Source organism: Eriocheir sinensis, chromosome 10 (genome assembly GCF_024679095.1).
Source record: "Eriocheir sinensis breed Jianghai 21 chromosome 10, ASM2467909v1, whole genome shotgun sequence".
Classification (NCBI taxonomy): Eukaryota; Metazoa; Arthropoda; class Malacostraca; order Decapoda; family Varunidae; genus Eriocheir; species Eriocheir sinensis.
The window spans coordinates 2,080,178-2,102,605 of record NC_066518.1 but is presented as its reverse complement, the minus strand read 5'-3'; the positions used below and the strand labels follow the sequence as shown (position 1 = coordinate 2,102,605).

At 41.6% G+C, this 22,428-nt stretch overlaps 1 long non-coding RNA gene across 1 annotated transcript in view; it reads left to right on the top strand.

Moving 5' to 3' along the window:
• Positions 1-22,428, top strand: part of LOC126996436 (uncharacterized) — a 183,896-nt gene that overhangs the window by 140,186 nt on the left and 21,282 nt on the right. The window contains exons 7-8 of the long non-coding RNA XR_007751162.1: positions 5,214-5,271; positions 19,566-19,626. This is a non-coding gene — a long non-coding RNA (uncharacterized LOC126996436). The remainder of the gene's footprint in view (positions 1-5,213; positions 5,272-19,565; positions 19,627-22,428) is intronic.

Sequence of the window (22,428 nt, the reverse complement as noted above, 5' to 3'; positions counted from 1 at the left end):
GTGACTATTGTAGTGGTAACGCTGGTAGTGGTGAGGGTGGTGAATACTGGGCACGACTGTTACCGCTATTACTAGTGATAAAGGTAACAGCGATAATAATAGTATTGCTAGCAGTCATTCGGGTGATAGCAACAGTGACGTTTGCAATAGCTGTGGCGGTAGTTTTGACGGTGATGACTGTAGTATATAGGCTTAGTTCGAACATTGATGGTGTTTCTTAATTAAGTCTAGTAAAGGTGATAGAGCTAACATGACCACAGCGGCAAGAACAGCAGTGGAGGTGGCCATGGTGATGGTAATGGTGGAGCTCCCATGGCAACCACGTGCCTGCGGTAAGAATAATTCATCACTGCCTCGCACGAGTCGAGTTTGTGAGAGGAACCAACTTACACTAATGGCCTTGAGGGGGAAGCGGAAACGATTTAATATCATCCTGATTTATTGCGCGCTGAGAGTTATCATTCATTTTACTTTATGGGAGAACATATACTAGTCATTTCTTTTTATCCTGCAGCGAAAGGAAGTGCATGAGCATTTGAACAAATATGATTAGATTTGTCACACGGTACCGGTTTTATGGTGTGTGTGTGTGTGTGTGTGTGTGTGTGTGTGTGTGTGTGTGTGTGTACGTGCGTGCGTGCGTGCGTATATCCCAAACCTGTTGTCTGCCTGTCTCTCTTGTCTCTCCCTTCTTCATTGTCTGTCTGTCTGTCGTCTATTCTAAATCCAGTCAAATTCGTCACACCAGCACATTTTGTAGTGTTATTACTGCAATTTTATGAATCAAAAACACCAGTTTCTTACCCGCATTATTAATCTCTTTTCTCCAACGGTAACTCAGAAAATTCTTCCCACACGTCACCTTGAAATTTTCCGAGGTACAAAAAATATGGTAGATTTATGAAAGCAACTTCCTTAGTTCGTCCATCACAGTATTATCCTAAGATATTGTTCACTTTCCTTAATTTTTCCTTTATCACCACAGTATATTTCTTTCAATTCCCTTCAATTCTAGCTTCCTAAATTTATCTCCCCTTTACTCTTCTTTCAATTCCCTACAATCCCTTCACATATTCTGCCTTCCTACACCTATACTGCCCCTCATTTCATTCCGTTTCCACCTATTATAAATTTTTTATTCCTATTATCTTCATCGTCAACTCCTTTTGCTTTGATTGTTCGTTTCCTTTTGTCTCGTTTATTTATGTTCCTTTAGTTTCCGTTCCCATGTATCCGCATGGTAGTGAGGTATTTCGCCCACCCAACTCGTATTTTCTGTCGCTCACTAAAGATTGACCCGTAATTGCTCATTTAGAGACATAACACACTTAAGGCTCATAAACAAAAACAGAGAGAAGAATAAGCTGTTCTGATACTCATTTCCATGTTTTGTTTTTTCTTAACTGCGTGCGTATGTGCTACTTTCCTGCTCAAACACACACACACACACACACACACACACACACACACACACACATAGTACAGTCGTCGTAGGAATTCTAAAGGTGGGAATGAATTATTCAGCTGCTTACTTTGGGTGTTTCCTGTCTTGCATTTTGCTAAGAGGAAAATCTGAGCGTAAAATGCTTTTTCCATCCCCACGTGTATAAAGAACGGCGACACATTTACTTTCCTTTACCACACCGTTGTTGGAATATATTTTTTTATCCTAAAACTTCGTTTAAATATAATAAAATATCTATAATGTTAGAATCACCAACCTTATTAAGTTTAAAGAATGTTTCAAATCTATGTAATAGTAATAATAATCGAAGATAATAATAATAATAATAATAATAATAATAATAATAATAATAATAATAATAATAATAATAATAATAATAATTATTATTATTATTATTATTATTATTATTATTATTATTATTATTATTATTATTATTATTATTATTATTATTATTATTATTATTGTGAAAGACAGTAAGAGCTGCATAATAAAAGGCAGTAAAGAAGAGTGTAAAGGTGAAATTGGATTTCTCTTCGTTTTCAAATTCAAGACAGAGAAAAGGCAACTTGAAAGGGCTCAGATTGTTACTCAATAAATATGCGTAACTTAAGAAGAAAAAAATTAAAAACGGAGAAATGTGTTTATATTCCTGAGGCGACTCCATGCTCTCTGTTTTATAGAGAAAATTTCATGTGAAAAGATAATGGAGAATTTTACAAAAGCATGTTGATAAAATGCCTTTTTTTTTCTTTTATCAAAATATCTATTTTAGATAGTTGATTTCCATTAAACTTATATATTTAAAATCGTGTATTTAAATTTACCAAATATAAAATGAAATATAGAAATGGGAACAGGGAATAAGCTGGCCATTTGTTTGTTGCGTTTGAGATCAAGGATGCGTCGGGCGTGCCACAGAAAAGACAGGCTGTTACTCTTGCTCATGTTTCCTATCGTTCCGGCCAGCGAGCGAGGAGGGAAGATCGAGGAAAAAGACATGAGAAACTATGAAAAACATAAATATGTATAAGTAATATATGACCAATATATGAGAAGATAAGTTTAGAGCATCACAACCACTACTGCTGTTACTGCCTCAAGCTCCACCATCATCACAACCAGCACCATTCCCGACGCCATCATTACCACCTCAACTTACATCACATCAACTAATACCATCACTACTGCAACCACCTCCACCACTAGCATCACCGTCTCTAACACCACTGCGCCAACCACCATTCCCACTCTCACCACATTCACCACTACCACCATATCCACTTTCACCACCGCTATCACGGTCACCACCGGCACCACAACCACCAACGGGTACTACCAACCAATACCGCGGCCTCCACGAATTCATCAGATATTTTCCATCACGTGGAAAATTTGTTTTGCGTGTTACTATTGTTTTGTTGTGTGTTTTTGTATTGTGTCGTCGTATGTTCATTTAGAATTCTGTACTCCTGTTATTTTGTGCCTATCGATTTATGTGCTTGGGAGAGAGAGAGAGAGAGAGAGAGAGAGAGAGAGAGAGAGAGATATGGATGACGAGAAGCAGACGTCAGCAGCTTCTAACACATCGAAAGACAACGACGAACTTGCATCTCTTACGTCTAAAAATAAGTAAAAGTTGAGACACACCAAGATGCACGTTGTCTCGGTGCGTGTTCCTGGTTAGTAGGAACATATTATCCAGAACTGGGACCGGACGAGTTTGACACCCACGTTACTTGTATTATTATTATTTCTGTATTATTATTATATATTTTTATCATAAGATGAAGAGAAAGAAGAAAAGGATGAACGATATTGGGAATTACATAAGGAAACTCTACGGCGATACCATTACATGTTTCACTTACTCCACCCGCATAGCCCAGGTGTTGTCAGCGTGCATGCAGGTACACGCTCGCGCACGCATGCACACACTCCAAAGCACACACACGGACACACCCTCACACCCTAACAAGTCAAACATACATAAAGACACACACACACACACACACACACACACACACACACACACACACACACACACACACACACACATAAGCTATCCTACACATCCTTTCTTAAAATTACTTTACTGACTTTGGCGCCGAAATACCTCCGCAAGTCCTTGCTGATTATTATTAAGTTACTAACTAATGATATTGGTGAAGTTTACAGGAATATAAAAATGTAAATATGATAAATCGCATATGTAATGACAATACTGCTAAAGATGATGAAAGTACTACTAATACTATTACTACTACTACTACTACTACTACTACTACTACTACTACTACTATTACTTCTACTACTACTACTACTACTAATGATAATAAAATACTAATACTAATAAAAATAATAATAATAATAATAAAGGTGTTGAATCCCCGAAATCAGTGACCTGTTCTCTTTCCCCTCCTCCTCCTCCTCCTCCTCCTCCTCCTCCTCCTCCTCCCACTCTCCCTCATCCTCTTCCTCATCCTTCTTTTTTCTTTTTCTTTTTCTTCTCACTCATTCCTTATCTTCTCGTTCCTCTTCTATTGCTCCGCCTCCATCTCCTTTTCCTTCTTTTCCTCCTCCTCTGTCTCCTTCTCCTCCTCCTCGTCATACTCCTAATCCTGAAACTCCTCCTCCTCCTCTTTCTCCTCCTCTCCTCCTCCTCCTCCTATTCCCCCTACTCCTACTCCTCCTACACCTCCACCTTCTACTCCTCCTCCTCCTCCTCCTCCTTTTCCTCCTCGTTGGCCGTCGTGGGGAGGTGGAATGTTTACACTAACATTCCCCGGGAGCTAATATCCCGTCGGCGCCCAACTGGGAATGTGTTGAGTTGAGCTCCAAGTCAGAAGAGGAATGTTGCTTAAATTGCTCCTTGCTCAGCGCTCTTATATGTCATGTGATTATTAATGTTGATATTGCTATGTTCTTATTGTTGTTGTTTTCACTGTTTTACTTCTTCTTCTTCTTCTTATTATTATTATTATTATTATTATTATTATTATTATTATTATTATTATTATTATTATTATTATTATTATTACTATCATTATCGTTATTACTATTGATATTGTCATTATATTTTGTTCATTTTTAATAGCGTCAATACCGTAATTATTTGTAGTGTTCGTAGTATTAGAGGTGTTGAAATTATTAGTGTTATTTGTATTTGTAATAGAAGAGGCGATTGCAGAAGTAGTAGTAGTAGTAGTAGTAATAGTAGAAATAGTAATCGTAGTAGTAATGGTAGTAGTAGTTGCAGTTGTAGTAGTAGTAGTAGTAGTAGTAGTAGCAGTAGTAGTAGTCGTAGTAGTAGTAGTAGTAGTAATAGTATTGATTTTTTTGTTTTGTTTTTGTTGCTTTTATAGTTTGTTTTATGAATGCGTGATATTCAATGTTTTCATCCTATTTCATGCACTTCGTCAGTCATTTTCTCTATATGCTGTATGTTACGCATGTTTGTTGTTGCAGCCGCTTGTGTCTGCAAAATAAAACCCACGTGTATTTTATTTGAAGCGTTCACTGAAATATTTATCACTGCACACACACACACACACACACACACACACACACACACACACACACACACACACACACACACACACACACACACACACACACACACACACACACACACACACACACACACACACACACACACACACACACACACACACACAGTTCAAGCTTTCCATTAGTTTATTAGTTTATATTTTGACGTAAGACTAAAATAAACACTTGTATTTTTGTTCAGGTTATGTGTTCTGGCGTCCTTCACCTCCACCATCCTCCCCCACCACGTCCACATACAGGTGAGCCAAGACTAGTGGTTGTGTGTATTTCTCGTCACTCGAACCCCCTCTCACATTTCTTCCATTTCCTCTAGTACTCCTTACCCTCTCCCCTCTTCTCCCATCCTTCATCCTCCCAATCTATTAATCACTCATATTTCCATTTTTTCTTTCTACTCCAGTTTCTCTTAGTCCATCCTCAAGACATTCATTTCCTTGCTCCTCCCTCATCTTTCCTTTATTTTCTTTATCATCTTCCCTATCCCCCTCTTCCTTCTCTCCATTTTCCCTTTTCTTTCCTTATATTCACTCGTATCACATCTATCCCCCTCAGTATCTTTTCTTCTCTCTTTTTCTTCCACCATTTACCGTTGAACTACTTTACTCCTCCTTTTTTTCCGCTTCCTTCATCGTCACTTATCCATTTCATCTCCCTTATCTTTATTCATGATCTCCCTTTATGACTTGCCTTCTCCCATTTCCTTTTTACCATTGCCTTCTCAACTTCTCTGTTCGTTGCGTTCTCTGTTATTTCTATCTCCCATCTTTTTTGCCGCTATCTTCTGTTCCCCTTCGTTCGTTCCCTCAAGTCCTCAATCCTATCTCCTCCTGGCCCTCTGTAGTCTTTACCTTTTTCCGTCACTCCATCTCCTCTGCCCCATCCTTCGTGATCACCCCTCACTCTTTCCAACCTGGCAGTTTCTTTTTCCACGCCGCCTTCAGTGTTGCTGTTTCCATGGTCGATAAACTCTCGCATGATGGACCGACTTCTGCAAGCGTTATATCAGCGGTTCCTTTTACTTAATGTGGCACCCGACGACTCCTCATCCGCCGTTATTTTACGATTAAGAATTCCCAGGAAGGGTCAACGCATAAACTTACTGCGTTTTGTCTGAAAATATCCTGATAGATGTGTTCATTTCATACGGAAAAATACATTTAATTGTGTTGCTTTTTACCTTGACAGTATAATAAACATCTCTCGTTGAAAATTAGTAACATTGTTGCAAGATGACTTTTCCCATAAAAAGAAACCTAAAAACGCATCATCAAGAGTTGTAAGCTATGATATCGAGGTTTGCTGTAACGGGAAAGACGGAGAGGTATTTCATCCTCTTCAAAGAAAGTTTTATTTTGCTCGCGCGTGAGATTGTGTCATGATTAATAGCTACAGCTGCACACCAACAGTTTTTACTTTTGTATTCAGCACGAATTTTTTTCCATTCTTTCTCTTCACCTTTTCTGGATCGTATCACCGGCTTTGCTTTTTCCTCTTTTCTTCTCTCCTTTATTTTCGTTTTCATTGTTTACACTGAATTATGTTTATTTTATGGTTTCCAAAAACTGTGTGTGTGTGTGTGTGTGTGTGTGTGTGTTTCCAACCACTCAGGTTTTTTTATGAAATGTTTTTCTGTTGCCCTGTCTTCTTTATTCAATTCCTTCGATAAACTAATTGCCATCTAGCTATTGACTTACAATGGCGGAAATTTTTACTTTTACCAAAACTTTCAATCGATGAGGGACAATCATGAGTAATTCTGACTAGCTGATCCTCCCCTTTACTAATATAGACTTCCATACATTTTCCATCTAAGGCCACTACTCTATGAATGATATTATATTTCTGTCTTGTTTAAAGCATATGAATGAGTCATATCTATAGTTAGCATGCGTTGAGGGCAATCCCTTAATTTAAACACCGTATGAAATCTTCTTTTATTGCTGTTACTGTATGTGTCCGTTGTTGGATGTACCCAGGTGTTGGAGGCTCATCATTACGGTATTTGTGTGATTACCTTTTGTGGGGCCTCGGCCACAGGTAGGGGAGTATTGGCTCTCGCCTCTCGCGGTGCAATGAGACGGGAAATTGGGATTGGAAAGAAGCTTCCTCACGTCCACCGTCTCGTTATTGCTTCTTCCCATCCACCTGAGCACATACACCTGATGCTGCTCTGTTGTTTTTTTGTTTGTTTGTTTGCTTGATTATCCGTATTTTTTTGAGTGTGTGTTTGTGTTTCTGTGTGTGTGAGTGTGTGCGTGTGTGACTGTATAAACATCACATATATACCTATAATCACTGACGCACGAGGAAAACGAGAAAGAGAAACAAGAACATGAACTTGAGCTAGAGGAATATGGTTACAATAAATACAATAGTAACGCGCCAGTGCTGAGTGTCGCACGCGTCGCGGCGGACCAAGTTAAGCTGACAAGGGTGAAATAATGGCCGACTCTTCTGAAACCCACCATTAAGGGCCTTTGTGTCGCGTGTATAAAGTCCGGCGAGAACCAGTACCAGGCGTGTTTTGAGCATCAGACTCCACTTGTGTCTTCTTTTCCTCCGCGTCGTGTGAAGGTCCCATTAACGTCTCCTTCATTCCTAAAGGCACGATGCTCGGCCGGACGTGCGACTAAAAATAAGCGAAAAGAAATGTGTTGGTGTGAAGCGGATCTTAATGAGAACAATTACGAGGATTTCCAGTGTAGTGAAATATGGAGGCCGAGGGATTCAAGGACGAGGAGATCCTGCCGCTGTTTTCGCTGTGGCTGTTTCGGATGTTTTTTTTTGTTTTGTTTTTTTGTTTGTTTGCTTGTGTCGGTGGAATTGTTGCTTCTATTTTGGTGTAGCTTATCCCTCGCCTGCCCGCTTGAGTTGTTGTTGTTGTTGTTGTTGTTGTTGCTGGTACCATTGCAGGAGTTATTTATCATATTAAAACTGATGCTGATAATGATTTTTTTAAGCTAATGTTATTGTTTGTAGTTGTGTTCAGCTTTGACCTCGATATTTTTAGTTTCGTCACTGCTGATGTTGTTAATGGTGCTTATAGTGCTGTATGTTTACTGTTATTGTTTTATTATAGAAGTTACTGCTAATATTGATGTTTCTTTTCGAGCTGTATTTTCAATTTTGGGGGGGGTATTGATCCTGTAAGTTATGGGAAGTATAAGCATTTTTTTTCTTTTATCATTGAACGCCGATGATGGTGTTCACATTACTACTCTTATCGATGCTCGTGATTATTTTTTCTTTCTAAAACTTCAACAAAAAAATACTCGGTTTCATCAACGCATCTGTCAGGGAGGCCTTAAAGGGAGTTACGTTTTGAGAGCGAGTCCGTGGTTTCTTTAGAGCGTACAGACGATTTAGGGGAAGTAAATGGGAAGACTTTAAGCTGTTTTGGGCATCTTCTTTCTGGAATGAGATTGGAGGCGAGTTCTAGAAAGAGGGAAGGAAGGGCAGAGGGAGAAAGAACCAAATGAAAAAGAGGAAAAGGTAAAAGGAGATTAAAAAGAGAGAAGAAAAGAAGAAAAAGAAAAAGTAGAATGAAAGGAAGAAGAAGAAGAAGAAGAAGAAGAAGAAGAAGAAGAAGAAGAAGAAGAAGAAGTAGAAGAAGACAAAAAAGAAGAAAAAGAAAAAAAGGAGAAAAAGGAAAAATAGAAGTAGAAGTAAAAAAAAGAAAGAAATAGAGAGAAAGAACCAAAGAAAAGTTGATTAGGAGTGTGTGTGTGTGTGTGTTAGAGAGAGAGAGAGAGAGAGGTTGATAGCGAGACAAATCACACTTTTGAGCAGATAAGACGAACAAAGGGATGCACGTAATTACACGGAGGCGACTTTTTTTTGTGTGTGCGTGTGTGTATGTATGTGTGTGTGTGTGTGTGTGTGTGTGTGTGTGTGTGTGTGTGTGTGTGTGTGTGTGCGTGTGAGTGTTTGTGTGTATGTGTGTTGACTCGCATAAAAAAGAGTTGACAAATGACTCTTAGGGGAGAAAAATAGAAAGTTATATTATTTTTTTATTTATGTGATTTATTTTGCTGTTGTCCTTTTTGTTGCTGCGGGATATTTTTTTGGTAGTACTCTTATACTCTATTGTCACTGTCTTTTTTGTCATGGACGGCATTGGTTTCATGTTGGAGCTTTACTTTTGTAGTCATTATTTTTTTTCTTTTGTAGTTAATGGTGTTTTTATTCTATTATTGGGACATACTGACAAGAAATAGCAGCAGTAATTGTAGTAGTAGTGGTAGCAGTAATAAAAGTAGTAGTAGTAGTAGTAGTAGTAGTAGTAGTAGTAGTAGTAGTAGTAGTAGTAGTAGTAGTAGTAGTAGTAAGAACATAAGAACATATGAACGTAAGGAGTCTGCAAGAGGCCAGTTGGCGTATACAAGGCATCTCCTATAAGTCTATCTCCACCTGACCTCACTATCCATGAATTTATCCAAGCTCTTCTTGAATGTATCTTTGGTTTTGGCACCCACAACATGACTGCCAAATCTGTTCCACTCATCCACCACTCTATTAGCGAACCAATTCTTGCCTATGTCTTTGTTGAATCTGAATTTGTCTAACTTAAAATCATTGTAACGTGTCCAACCTGGCTCTTTTACAACCAAAGCCCTATTGACATCCCTTTCAGTAGTAGTAGTAGTAGTAGTAGTAGTAGTTGTTGTTGTTGTTGTTGTTGCATTATTAAAATAAGCACTAGTAACCATTGTATTAGAAGCAGCAGTAAATACAGAGCAGCAAAAGCCATATTAGTTCAACAACCGCCATTGTATACGAAATGCCCATATATTATTGGTAATTGCATTAGCGGGACAATAGCGGTGCTGGTGGTGTTGGTGGTGCTGGTGGTGGTATTTGTGCTGGTATTAGTAAAAGCAGGTGTGGTGAAGACAATGAATTATTATAATTTACTGTGCTAATATTTGATGGAGGGGAAAGGGGAAGGGTCGTGAGAGGGGGGAACGCAGCACCAGAGGGAGAAAGTGTCAGGATGAAAAGTGAGAGGGGAATACGAGGGATAGGAGAGAGAGAGAGAGAGAGAGAGAGAGAGAGAGAGAGAGAGAGAGAGAGAGAGAGAGAGAGAGAGAGAGAGAGAGAGAGAGAGAGAGAGAGAGAGAGAGAGAGAGGTATGTATTGAGTCACTGTTTGGATGAAAGAGGGTTGTGAGGGTAATTAAGTGAGTGAGTGATATGAAGTTTGCCATGAGAAGGAGAGTTCATAAATTTAATATACATCAACAGAGAGAGAGAGAGAGAGAGAGAGAGAATAACAGATAAAGAATGAAATAAAGTGATCAAGGATAAAAGGCTTTCAGCTATCATTGTCGAACAGGTAAAAACAGCCTTCAGCAACTAATAACTTAATATAGTGATATGGCCCGTGGCTGCACCGACGGGGCGAGGGATTACTGGCAGAGGGGAGCGGCCAAGCTGAATGGTGCATGAGGGGACGTGAGGGAGCAAGAGGAGAAGGGGAAAGTAAGGGGTGGCGTTAGTCCTTATAGCGATGTTATTGGTGGTGATGGTAGTGGTGGTGGTGGTGGTGGTAGTGGTAGTTGTATTTCCTATTTAAGTAAAAGTATGTTTGTAACTCAAACACATGTTCTATTTCTTTTGTAAATAGGGGAGGGAGGGCGGGGTTCATTTCTCATTCCTCACCCATTTCAACCAGTAATTTCTCTCTCTCTTCTGTCCCCTCATTCAGTATATATCCCGCACTTCTCCTTCCTCTATGGACCCTGCTTCCCCCTTTCTAGCACTAATTTGTCTCTTTTTCTCTCCCTCCTTTACTTGCTTTCTCACAATTTACCTTTTTCCAATCCCTCACTCGCGTTCGCACAAGTATTTCGTTTTCTTCAACCCTTCCCCCTCCTCAACCCTTCCCTGTCAATACCCTTTCCCATCCCTTCATTTTACCCTGCTCCTCTATTTATACGCTTCGTCCACCAATCAAACCTACCGCTTTCACTTCACATTAAAATTCGCTCCCTTTTCACATATCTCTTCCGACCATTTAATCTCCTCCCATCCAATTTCAGCTCATCAGAATCACGGTCGAGCAGTTTCGTTAATTTAAACCTAAAACTAAACACTTGTAATAGTAGGTAGCTGATATACATTGAGTTTCTGTAGGGAAGGGATAGGGAGGTGGAGCCAGATGACCTATTTTGAGATACGAGGTCACAGCGGTGGGAGGGCAGTTTGTCGGACGGCCGTAAGTCGATACTGTGCAATGTTGACAGTTTCCTTTTGTGGATGTGGTTGTGGACCTCAGAGTATGGGGGGGGGGGGAGGAGAGAGAGAGAGAGAGAGAGAGAGAGAGAGAGAGAGAGAGAGAGAGAGAGAGAGAGAAGACAGACAAAGATAGAGAAAGGCAAAATCACAAAGACAGACAAACAGAAGCATAGAATCTGTTTGAACACAATTCCATCAGAGGTAATTAAATAAAGGAAGAGTTTTGTCCTGTCGTTTTATTCGAATTCTGTGGAGGGGAAAAGTACAAAGGATCTAGTAACCTTTTTTCTCTTTAGTTCTGCGAAGTTGAAACGTGTATTGAAATTAACAACTTTTTTACTGGAACAGAGAACCCGTGAAAGTTAAACCGTTAAAATTTCGTCCGTGTGACATCTCGAAAAAGACGAGTATAGATCACGTATCACATTTTTTTATTCCTTTTTTTATAGAATCAGTATGTAAAGGCAACGTCTAACATGAAGGAACCGGTGCTGTGGGTATCCGTCAATCTGTAGGTAACTGTATCATTCTTTTTTTCATTTTTCTAGTTTTCCTTCTTTTGTGCAGGTATATATTAGTGTGCACGCGTCTATTTGGCTTTTTCTGCTTCTTGGCAAATACATGTTTTAGTCGATATTCCATTTTTTTTTTTTTTGTTTTATTAGTTGGGATTATATTAACTTTTTACCTGTATATCATTTTCTACGTGCTTCAGAATATCCATTAGTTTATGGTTACCTAAATACATATTCACACACATGACCAGGTACTGTCGATCCACCATATTTTCATCCATCCATTGATTCATCCATTCATCTACGCACCATCCCCTTACTCATTCATCATACCACCCAGTATCTACTCACTCACGCATCCGCCTACTTAATATCCACTCACCAATCCACTGTGCTACGCCACTCATCCACCCATCTACACAGCCATGTCCATTTACCTACACATTCATCTGTCCATCCACTCACCCACATATTCACCCACCCATGTTTCTGTTCCCCCACGCATTTGTCTCTCCACCCTCCTCTCCACACACCCACATCATAGTCATCCCAGTAATCAGCGCTAAGAGAGAGGACACTGAAAACACCACTCCTTCGTCCCTGATATAGACTGGTGAAGTGATCAGAACCAAGTGAAAGGCTCCCCCGCAGAGCCTGGGAGCGGAGGGACCATGGAGGGACGTTCACTGAATTAGTCCCCTGCGACCTGCCTGGTGTGTGTGGGAGGGAAGGGAAGGGCGGGGAGGGCCGTGTCTTCAAGGGGGCGTTTGTTGCTGTCATTGTTTTGTTGATGTTGGGGAAGTTGTTATAGCTAGATTTATTATTGTTATTGAGGACGGTGTTTTTTGTTTTTGCTTTTGTTTCTAGTATTCAATGGGAAGTCGGTGGCTGAGTGGCTAGCGTGACGGCGCCGAATCCGGGACGACGCGGGTTCTTGCTCCGCCCGGTGCCATAAGCTGAGATTTTTCAGTATTTTTCTTTATAAATAAATGAAAAAAAATGTATCTTTTGTAGGCTGATGATGATGATGTTGCTCTTGTTGTATTGCTGCTGTTGTTGTTTTTTTAAGTTCTCGGAGTCTGAATTCCTTTCGTTGTTGCCCTTCGGTTAGTTTTGTTTATAGGAGTTATTATGAGTGGTTTTTATTTAAGTTTTGTTCTTACAGCTGTCCATGTTGTTGCTTATTGTTATTGTCATTATTATTATTATTATTATTATTATTATTATTATTATTATTATTATTATTATTATTATTATTATTATTATTATTATTATTATTATTATTATTATTATTTTTATTATTATTATTATTATTATTATTATTATTATTATTATTATTATTATGACCATTATATATTATCGATATTATTGTTATTGTTTTTTTATTGATCAATGCAATGGGTAGAGGCTGAGGAGTAAAAATCCTTTAACGAAAAATCTGTAACGACAACACAACTTGGACGAAAAAGAATATGTAAGATCTGGCCAGCTGTTAGCGCCAAACGATATTTTTTTAACACCACTTATTCAGTTAGGTTCAAATCATTATGAGACTTTGACGGTTACTTTTATATTACTATGTTACGACGGTATTAAAATATTAACACGTCCGCTGCGATTGCCACGGATTTAGCTTTCACTGGTAGCCTGGTATAACATATAGTCCCAGGTCTTTCTCTGCCTCTGTGGTGGATAGTGGAGTGTTTCCCATGTGGTATTGGTGTGCTGGATATCCCCTCCCAAGGTGCAGGACTTTACATTTTTACTCAGTGAATTGCAGCAGCCACTTTTTTGTTCAATTCCTGTAGCTTGGTGAGGTCTTCTTGTAGGAAATCCGCAGTCAAGGGTTAATCCATATTTTTACTCCACGGTGCTAACATTCCCAGCACTGAATATTTTAAACGCCAGAGAAATTTAGATTCGAGCAACTCTACCTGAAACACGCCTCTGGATCTGGAAAATACGACACAGTGGCCTCAGCGATAACACATGAGCCAAGCTGAGGAAATTTTTCATCGTGGAGGTTGTATGTTGCTGCTGCTGTTGGGGATCTTTTTATTGCAGCTGTGTTTGTTGATGCCGCTGCTACTGATATTCTTGTTCGAGAGTCATGTCCAACGAAGAAGTGAAGGAGGTGAAGTTAATTTCGAGTGCCATAATATTGGAGTGAGTATATATTATTATTGAGAAGATAAAGGCGCGCGGAGGGAAAGGGGTGGTATGTTTGGGGTATCAGTGCCGGTAAGGGTGGGGATGGGTCTTGCGGAACTAGTGAACAAGAAGAGATAATGAAGAGAGAAAAATAGGGTTTCGGTGGCAGGATTGTTAGTGTTGGTGGTGACGGTGGATGTGGTTGTGGTGGAGAACAAGAGATGCTAGTTGAAAATGATGCGGAGAGAAAAATAGAGTGGTGGTAGTGGTGGTGTTAGTGTTAGTGGTGACTGTAGAGGTGGTAGTGGTATTAATGATGGTGATAGAGGTAATGAAGGTGGTGGTGGTGGTGGTATACTGTGATGGTGTTGGTGGTGATGGTGGAGGTGAAAGTGGAAGTATCGGTGTTGATAGAGGTTGAAAATGTTGAGAAGAGAAAAATGTTGTGGCGCTGGTAGTGTTTGTGGTGATGGTGGAGGAGGTAGTGGGTGGTGGTGGTGGTGGTGGTGGTGGACACGGCGCCAGTGAGTCTAAAGCATCCTCTCCTAAGTAAAGCCTTGGATCCATCCTGACCGAAATGCCAGACCGGAAGAGGGACAGATAATGAAGCCCTATTGTGAAGGCCCCACCCCCCTCTCCCCTCCTCTCCCCTCCCTCTTGCCTCCAAACATCTTCCCTCCACTCTCCTCCTCAATGCTTTTCATCCCTCCCCTCTTTCCTACACTTTCCACTTCACTCCCCCACCACCTTTTTCTTTTACTCTCTCTCTCTCTCTCTCTCTCTCTCTCTCTCTCTCTCTCTCTCTCTCTCTCTCTCTCTCTCTCTCTCTCTCTCTCTCTCTCTCTCTCCCAGGAAGTAAGAGCCGTGTGGTGATGCAATGACTTATTTTTTTGTGTTCCAATATTTTTGTCGTTTGAAAACGCGGAAAAATTGATGAATTTCTGGTTCAACATTTATTTAGAAAGCCTTTTAATTTTTCCTACCGCATCAAACACACACACACACACACACACACACACACACACACACACACACACACACACACACACACACACGGAAAAAAACAAAAAAAAAAAACATACAGCCACAGTTACGAGACAAGCAAATTTATTCACTGTAATAACAAAAACAGCCATTGGAAAGCAAGTGGACAAAAAATACAATGTGCCTGTTGTGGTGGCGGCGGCGGCGGTGGTGGTGGCGGCGGCGGTGGTGGCGGCGGCGGTGGTGGCGGCGGCGGCGGTGGTGGTGGCGGCGGCGGTGGTGGCGGCGGCGGTGGTGGCGGCAGTAACGCAAATTTTATCACTTAGTTAATCACATTTCACGTTTGTCATATGGCGTCATATTTACCTCGTCAATTATTAATGTTTTTCTATTCTTTTTTGCATCAACTCTTGTCGTTCTTTCAATTTGGCGATGTGTTGTGCGGCGGCTTCATCAATTGAGTATACTTCGTGCGCTTTTTTTCTTTCACCAATTTAATTACATGTCGTCAATTATTAACTTTCTCCTGTTCTTTTTTTTTTTTCGTTAACTGTTCTTGTTTTATTTATTTGGCGTTGCGTTGCGTGCGGCTTCATCGATTTACTATGTTTCTTTGTGTGTGTGTGTGTGTGTGTGTGTGTGTGTGTGTGTGTGTGTGTGTGTGTGTGTGTGTGTTTTACCATTCAATTTAATCTCGTCAGTTGTTAATGTATTCCTCATATTTTTTTTTCTTTCTTGGGGGGGCAATAACTGTACTCGTTCTTCTAATATGGCGGAGTGTTGTGTGTCGGCTTAATCAGTTTAATCTTATTTCGTGTTTTTCTCTTACAGTTTTTCCTCGTATCCCGGTAAGTTTAAGTGGGGTTTTTCTGATCATTAACGTGTTGTTCAAAAGAGTGCAATTCGTGCCCTTTTTTTCGGCGTTTCCTCTACCTGTTGTTCGATTCTTAATTGTGTTTCAAGTAGCTTAATTAAGGAGCACATGAGATCCCCCCCTCTCTCTCTCTCTCTCTCTCTCTCTCTCTCTCTCTCTCTCTCTCTCTCTCTCTCTCTCTCTCTCTCTCTCTCTCTCTCTCTCTCTCTCTCTCTCTCTCTCTCTCTCTCTCTCTCTCTCTCTCTCTCTCTCTCTCTCTCTCTCTCTCTCTCTCTCTCTCTCTCTCTCTCTCTCTCTCTCTCTCTCTCTCTCTCTCTCTCTCTCTCTCTCTCTCTCTAAACTAAGAGAGAGAGAGAGAGAGAGAGAATCGATTAATAGAACAGAATAGGATCCCCGTTCTCCATAATACTCTCTACCCACACATTTGATAATAAAATGCCTACTGACCACCATATCTACGCCTCCTATTGTTGGGAATATTGGACTTCGTTTCTCTCTCTCGCTCCCATTCTCATCCCCCTCTGTCCCTCAAAGCTCCATCATAATACTCTACTGCCTATTCTCCCTCCCTCGTTTCCTCCCTTCTTCCCTTCCTTCCTCCATCTCTCAATCCCCTGAGTAGACTGCCTCCCAAAACTTCCTATCCCCTTAGTCATTCCCTCTTCATTATCTCCTCCTTTACTTCCTTCTCTTCCCCCTGTTTCTTTTCCTCCTCCTCCTCCTCCTGCTCTTGCTCCTTTTCTTCTTCCTCCACCTTTTTCTTATCCTACTCCTCATCTTCATCCTCCTCCTCCTCCTCCTCCTTATCCTTATCCTACTTCTCATCTTCATCCTCCTCCTCCTTATCCCACTCCTCTTCCTTCTCCTCCTCTTCCTCATCCTCTGTCTTATCCTCCTCCTCCTCCTCCTCCTCTTCATTCTTTTCCTCCTCCTCCCCCTCCTCGTCCTCCTCTTCCTCTTCCTCCTCGTCCTACTCCGCCTCCTCCTCCTCCTCCTCCTTCTTATCTCCACTTGGGTGTAGAAAATCTTGCTAGTCTTGAAAGGGGAAACTGCTTCATCTTTTCTCACACATCTTCACCCCCTTTCTCGTCACAGCCTTCACCTTGGATTTCCATTTACTTTGCTTCCCTTCTTCTGTCATCCATTTTTTTTTTTGTACATTGCGATTCCTTCCACTTCATTGTTTCTTTCTTCTCTTGTTTTCCAGTCTCATGTTAATCTCTTTCTTATTTCCTTTCCTTTCTCTTGTATTCTTTCCCGTCATCTCTCTTCCCTTTCTGTTCTCTTATCCTGTCTTATCCTATGCCTTTCCTGCATGTTCCATTCTTTTAGTTTTTTCCTCATTCTTTGCTCAAGTTTTTTTTTATTCGTATCTTTTTATTCGCCTCTATTGCTTAACCCTTTGTTCATCAAGCTTTCATTTCCTTCTTTAACATCCTTTCCATTCCCCCTTTCTTCTTTTCGTTTATCATTTCTTTCTCTCCCTTCCCTTCCCTTTCCTTCCCTTCCCTTCCCTTCCCTTCCCTTCCCTTCCCTTCCATTCCCTTCCATTCCCTTCCCTTCCCTTCCCTTCCCTTCCCTTCCCTTCCCTTTCCTTTCCCTGCTTTACCTTGCCTTGCCTTCCTTTCCCTTTTCCTCCCTTCCCATCCAATCCTTTCCCTTTCCTTCCCTTCCCTCTCTTTCCCTTTCCTTCCCTTCTCTTTCCTTCTCTTCCTTTCCTTTTACGTTCCCTCTTCATTTTTCCTGTTTTCTTTTCTTTTGTTCCTCTGCATACCTTCTCTTTCGTTTTCTACCCTTCCCATCTACTCTTTCCTTTTCCTTTCGTTCCCTGTCTCTGCTCCTCGCCGACCCTGCCTTGCCTTGATCCTGCCTACCCCTCCCCCAGTGTCTCGCCGCCAGATAGCGTTCCTCCTCACCCCAATGTAGGCGCTGCGTCTCCGTCCTTTATCTGCGTTCGGCTCTCGGCTATTGGAAAAAAGTTTTGTGATCTCTCGCTATTTTAAAAGAATATAAATTTTGAAAGAATGTAAATTTCCGGGGAGATGCGTCGAGGAGTCCAGGTTTTTTGCTTAAGTTTACGAGACCAGTGAGATGGAGAGGGAGATAGATAAATAGATAGGTTAGATAGATAGATAGATAAATAGATGGATAGAGAGAGAGAGAGAGAGAGAGAGAGAGAGAGAGAAAACCTTGAATGTATGCCTTATTTTTAGATCCCTTTAGAACGCTGGGAATCTGTAGGTGCTATCTCCGTTGAAAGTAAACCCATGCGTAAACTCCCCCCCCTGTGATACGTTTTTTTGTGGTACCGCTGTGTAGATGGTGTAGAGGGAGGTAAGTCTGACGCGACCTTCAGTGCTGGGTAGCGTGACTGCGGTTTCTGAAGGCACTGTGATTGATTAAAGTGAAACCAAATTGTGGAGTCCGTTTTGGCGTTGGCTCCCGCGGGTCCATTTCTTCCCTCTGCTCTGCCACACAGTCCCAACACCTATTTTTTCCTCTCATTTGTTACCTATTGCTTGCATATGAGGGGAAGAGATAGGTGTTGGGACTGTGTGGAAGAGCAGAGGGGAGGAAAGGACCCGCGTGGAGCTACGCCAGACCGGCCTCGACATATTTGGAAGACAATAGGTTACACTAGACCAAGAAATAGTTATAGTCTTTTCGTCTTTCCCGTTCGTGTCTTCCTGCTGCCTGCCGCTCATCCTCCACTATTTGCTCTTCAGCTTTCATCGCGTGTTATTCTTTTTCCGGGTGTCGTTTTGTTATATATTCAACATCTTATCCTATTTTCTTTATGTCTTGAGCAGGCTAAGACGGAGACGAGAAAGACATCAAAGGGAGACCAAATTAGGAGGAGGCAGGGAGCGACAGCAAGCAAAAAGTGGGGAATCTGGGGACTTTTAAGACGCCCCAATATTTTTCTTGGTCATAATGAGGGCGAATAGCGCTCCCTCGCCCCTGGATCCCTCCCTCCCTCCCTGCTTGCCTGCTTCTCCGAGGAAATAATGAAAATCTTCGAAAGGTGATTTTATGTGCATGCGTATAATGATAACAATGATGCTGCTCCTGATAATAATAATAATAATAATAATAATAATAATAATGATAATGATAATGATGTATTTATTCATGTTGGTGTGTATTCGAAGAAGTACAAGAGCATAATACGAATTGCTGTTAGAGGATGAGCAAGTGGGTGAGCGAATAGTGTTATCTGGTGAGCACGTGTGTGTGGGGGGGGGGGGGGGGCGCCCTCTCGACGATGATCCAGTCCTTGGTAAGCAATTCCAGGGGGAAACAGACGGGCACCCAGGAATATGACAAGCGGTGAGGCAGACTGACGGGCACAGACAGACATTCATGAAACAGCGAGTGGTGAGGCAGACAGACAGCCGGACATAAAGTAAGGTAAGGCCGCAAGCGTGGAGGTGCTCTTCCTTTCAGCCATTATGACCTGTTGCTGGCCTGAAATAGACCACCTTAAAAAAACTATGTATCTGTAGGACAAAAACGTAAGCTCACAGTGCTGTAGTATTCCCTGAGCTCGTCATTTTTCTACAAAGAACGCAATAAACAAAACACAAAACACAGCGCGGATCGGACACCTACACCTGCCGGAAGCACTAAAATGAGGGCTGTAAAAGAGCAGGTTTTCCCCCGTCCCCATGGGAGCAGCGCACATTCAGTTTTTGTTTCGCTACAGAACTCCGCCGGCCCCAGGGCTCTAAGGTTAATGTCGGAAGCTAACGAAATACCTCTTTTCTTTACAGTTTTATCTCCGCTGCTCACCTGGACGAGAGAGGGATCATCTCCCGGCAACGTTTCCCTCAGGTATGGGTTCTTTCTCTCGTTCCTTCCCGAACACGTACAAACTTGTCAGCATAATTATTTTTCCTCTAAAAGGTCACGTACGGAAGAAAGGTCTTGAACCCGTTGAGATTAAGGTTAATTAAGACACTACCTCCCGCCGCGGCAGAAATGACGAAGCGTGAAGAAAAAAACAGCGACATGGCAGAATATTTTCCGCGGAAGTAGGGCAGCCAGTGTCGTGTGTTAGGAGAGGTCGACCGAACTTGCGAGAGTGAGGAGAGAGAGAGGAAAGTTCAGGGAAGAAGAGGGGAGAGAAAGTATAAAGAGAAATGATGAAGTTCGGGCGAGTGAGAGAAGGGAGAGAACAAATGAGGGAAAAGGTGGGATGAGAAAGTGTGAAGAGGAGAGTGGAAGCTTATAAGATGTAGAGGTGACAAAATGCGTTGAAGGTGAGGAAAGGCAGACGAAGAGGGAAAGGCGACTGAGGCGAGGCAAAGGGAGGGAAGTGAAAAACGGTTAAGTAAAGAGGGAGGAGAGGAGGTAAACATAAAAAGAAAAAGAGGGCCATACGGAGAAGGGGAGAGATAAGGACCGTGATGAGGCGGTGAGAGGGATCGTTAAAACGCCCCTTCCCACCTTCCCTCTCCCTGTTGTTTGTTTTTTTGTTTTTTTGGTGGATGGCGGTGTAGAATGTCTCGTTAAAGATTCACGCGGTTCCATTTAGTGCCTCACCTCCCCCTCCTTCGCCCTCCACCCCTCCCCCCATCCCTCCCCCCCTCCCTGTACACACCAAAGAAAGAGAGAGAGAGAGAGAGAGAGAGAGAGAGAGAGAGAGAGAGAGAGAGAGAGAGAGAGAGAGAGAGAGAGAGAGAGAGAGAGAGAGAGAGAGAGAGAGAGAGAGAGATGACGTGGATTAGTGGTGAATTTTTGGGGTAAGCATGGTGATGAATTAATTAATGCTTGCTATGCTGTGGGTATGGTGGTGCTGGTTATGGTGGTGGTGGTGGAGATAGCTGTATAGGTCTGGTGGTTATTTTGGCAGCTTCATGAAGGTGGTGATGGTGGTGTGGGTGGTGGTGATGGGTCCGTATGGGTGTGGTGGGAATGGCCTCTATAAAGCTATACTCACAATTGTCTCTCCCGTCTCTCCCACAAGCCATGACTATGCAAGCAATGGCCAAGTGGGTAACAAACTTAACACATCCGGGCCTCGATTTCTCTACATACAATTGAATTTGCTTTATATTGTGGCTTACATTGTGGCCTTCAAGCAGGAGAGGAATTCGGCACGCAAAGTCAGCCTTGGTGTTGAAGCTCCTATGGCGACGACACTACAAATTTCAGTTTATATCAAATGTATCTTTATTCACTTCACAAAAAGCCATTTATTTTCCTAGTCATAAGTATATTAGATTACGTGAAAAAATATATTGTCACCATGTAATATAATTGGATGCTCAAAGAAAATGTCTAACCAGCATTCATTCAAGGGGAGAATAGCAAAAGCCAAATAAAATAAAAATTCCAATATATTCCCCACCAACTCCCGTCAAAAAGTTAGATAACACAAGTCACAGGAAAAGTATTGTTGACATTCATTATAATGCCTGGCAAATGCATGGGGTTTACTTCAATATTAATTCAACAATTGCTGCTTATGAAATTGATATGTAGAAAGAAGTATAAACATTTCGTATTGGTTCTTTCACTTACACTCATCATAGTTTCATTATTTTCTTGTATAACATAGTTTTGACAAACATATTTGGGTCTTACAATCATTGGTAAATCTAATACCAACAAAAATAGCCCGTCTTGTGTAGGAGCTGGGCTAGGGCAAAAAAATATAGAAACATGAAGCATAACAGCATTAATGAGAGACAAGTTACCTCCGTGTGAGCCAGAAAGTAATCCAGCCAATCAGGAAAGGCAAGGCATGGGAAAGGCTTTACAGATGCAGTCTTGGCAAGTGGTGCAAGCTTCGACTGAACATGCATTTTCATAGAAGTTTCAGCAGTTACAGTAGCAGCAAAGGATGGGGGCTTGGAGCTACTCCCTCAGCGAAGTCCGCTTTGCGATGCCAATTGACACCGGGTACGGGAACGAGAACGAGACCGGGAACGAGAATGTGGAAGATGCAAAGGAAATCAATACCACAGACCCTCAAACACTCCATCATATCAGGATGGAAAACTTCAATCCATGCTTTCTCCGCCTAGCCCTTGCAGCTCCTACACCAGCTGAAGAATATAAAGGAATATCTTAAAATGTGTGATCATGTGGAGAAGAGAGATGATCCAAGACTGACAAAGAGTGAGGGAAAGGGTGAAAGAGGGAGAGGGGGCCCGACGATAAGGTGGATGAATGAATGGAGTGGATAATAGGAGTGAGACGGTGAGAGTGGCGAGAGTTTGATGAAGGATGCTAGACAGGATTATAAGGAAAAATTTGTTCGTGGCAACCAAGAAATAATGAACGAATATCAAAACTTTCTTCCCATATAGTGTTTCGTCGGCAATGCCAGAAACCAGAATTGACTCGTGAATTATATTTCAAATTATTTTTTCCCAGTATTTACTTGTTTTCTTATGATTTCACTTATCAGAGAGAGAGAGAGAGAGATTTATGTTTCGTAGGTCACTGTAGTGTCTGACAAACTGATTAAAACACGGAATCATCCTCGTTATGAGCCAACAGACTCTATGGTGGCTGCTCTTTCTTGTCTCCTACTCCCTATCCACATCCACAGTCATCACTTCTCCACCCTCCACGCTGCTTGCTCCAGTTTTTGGCAGTGCTTCTCGCCCTTCTACTTTCCTTTCG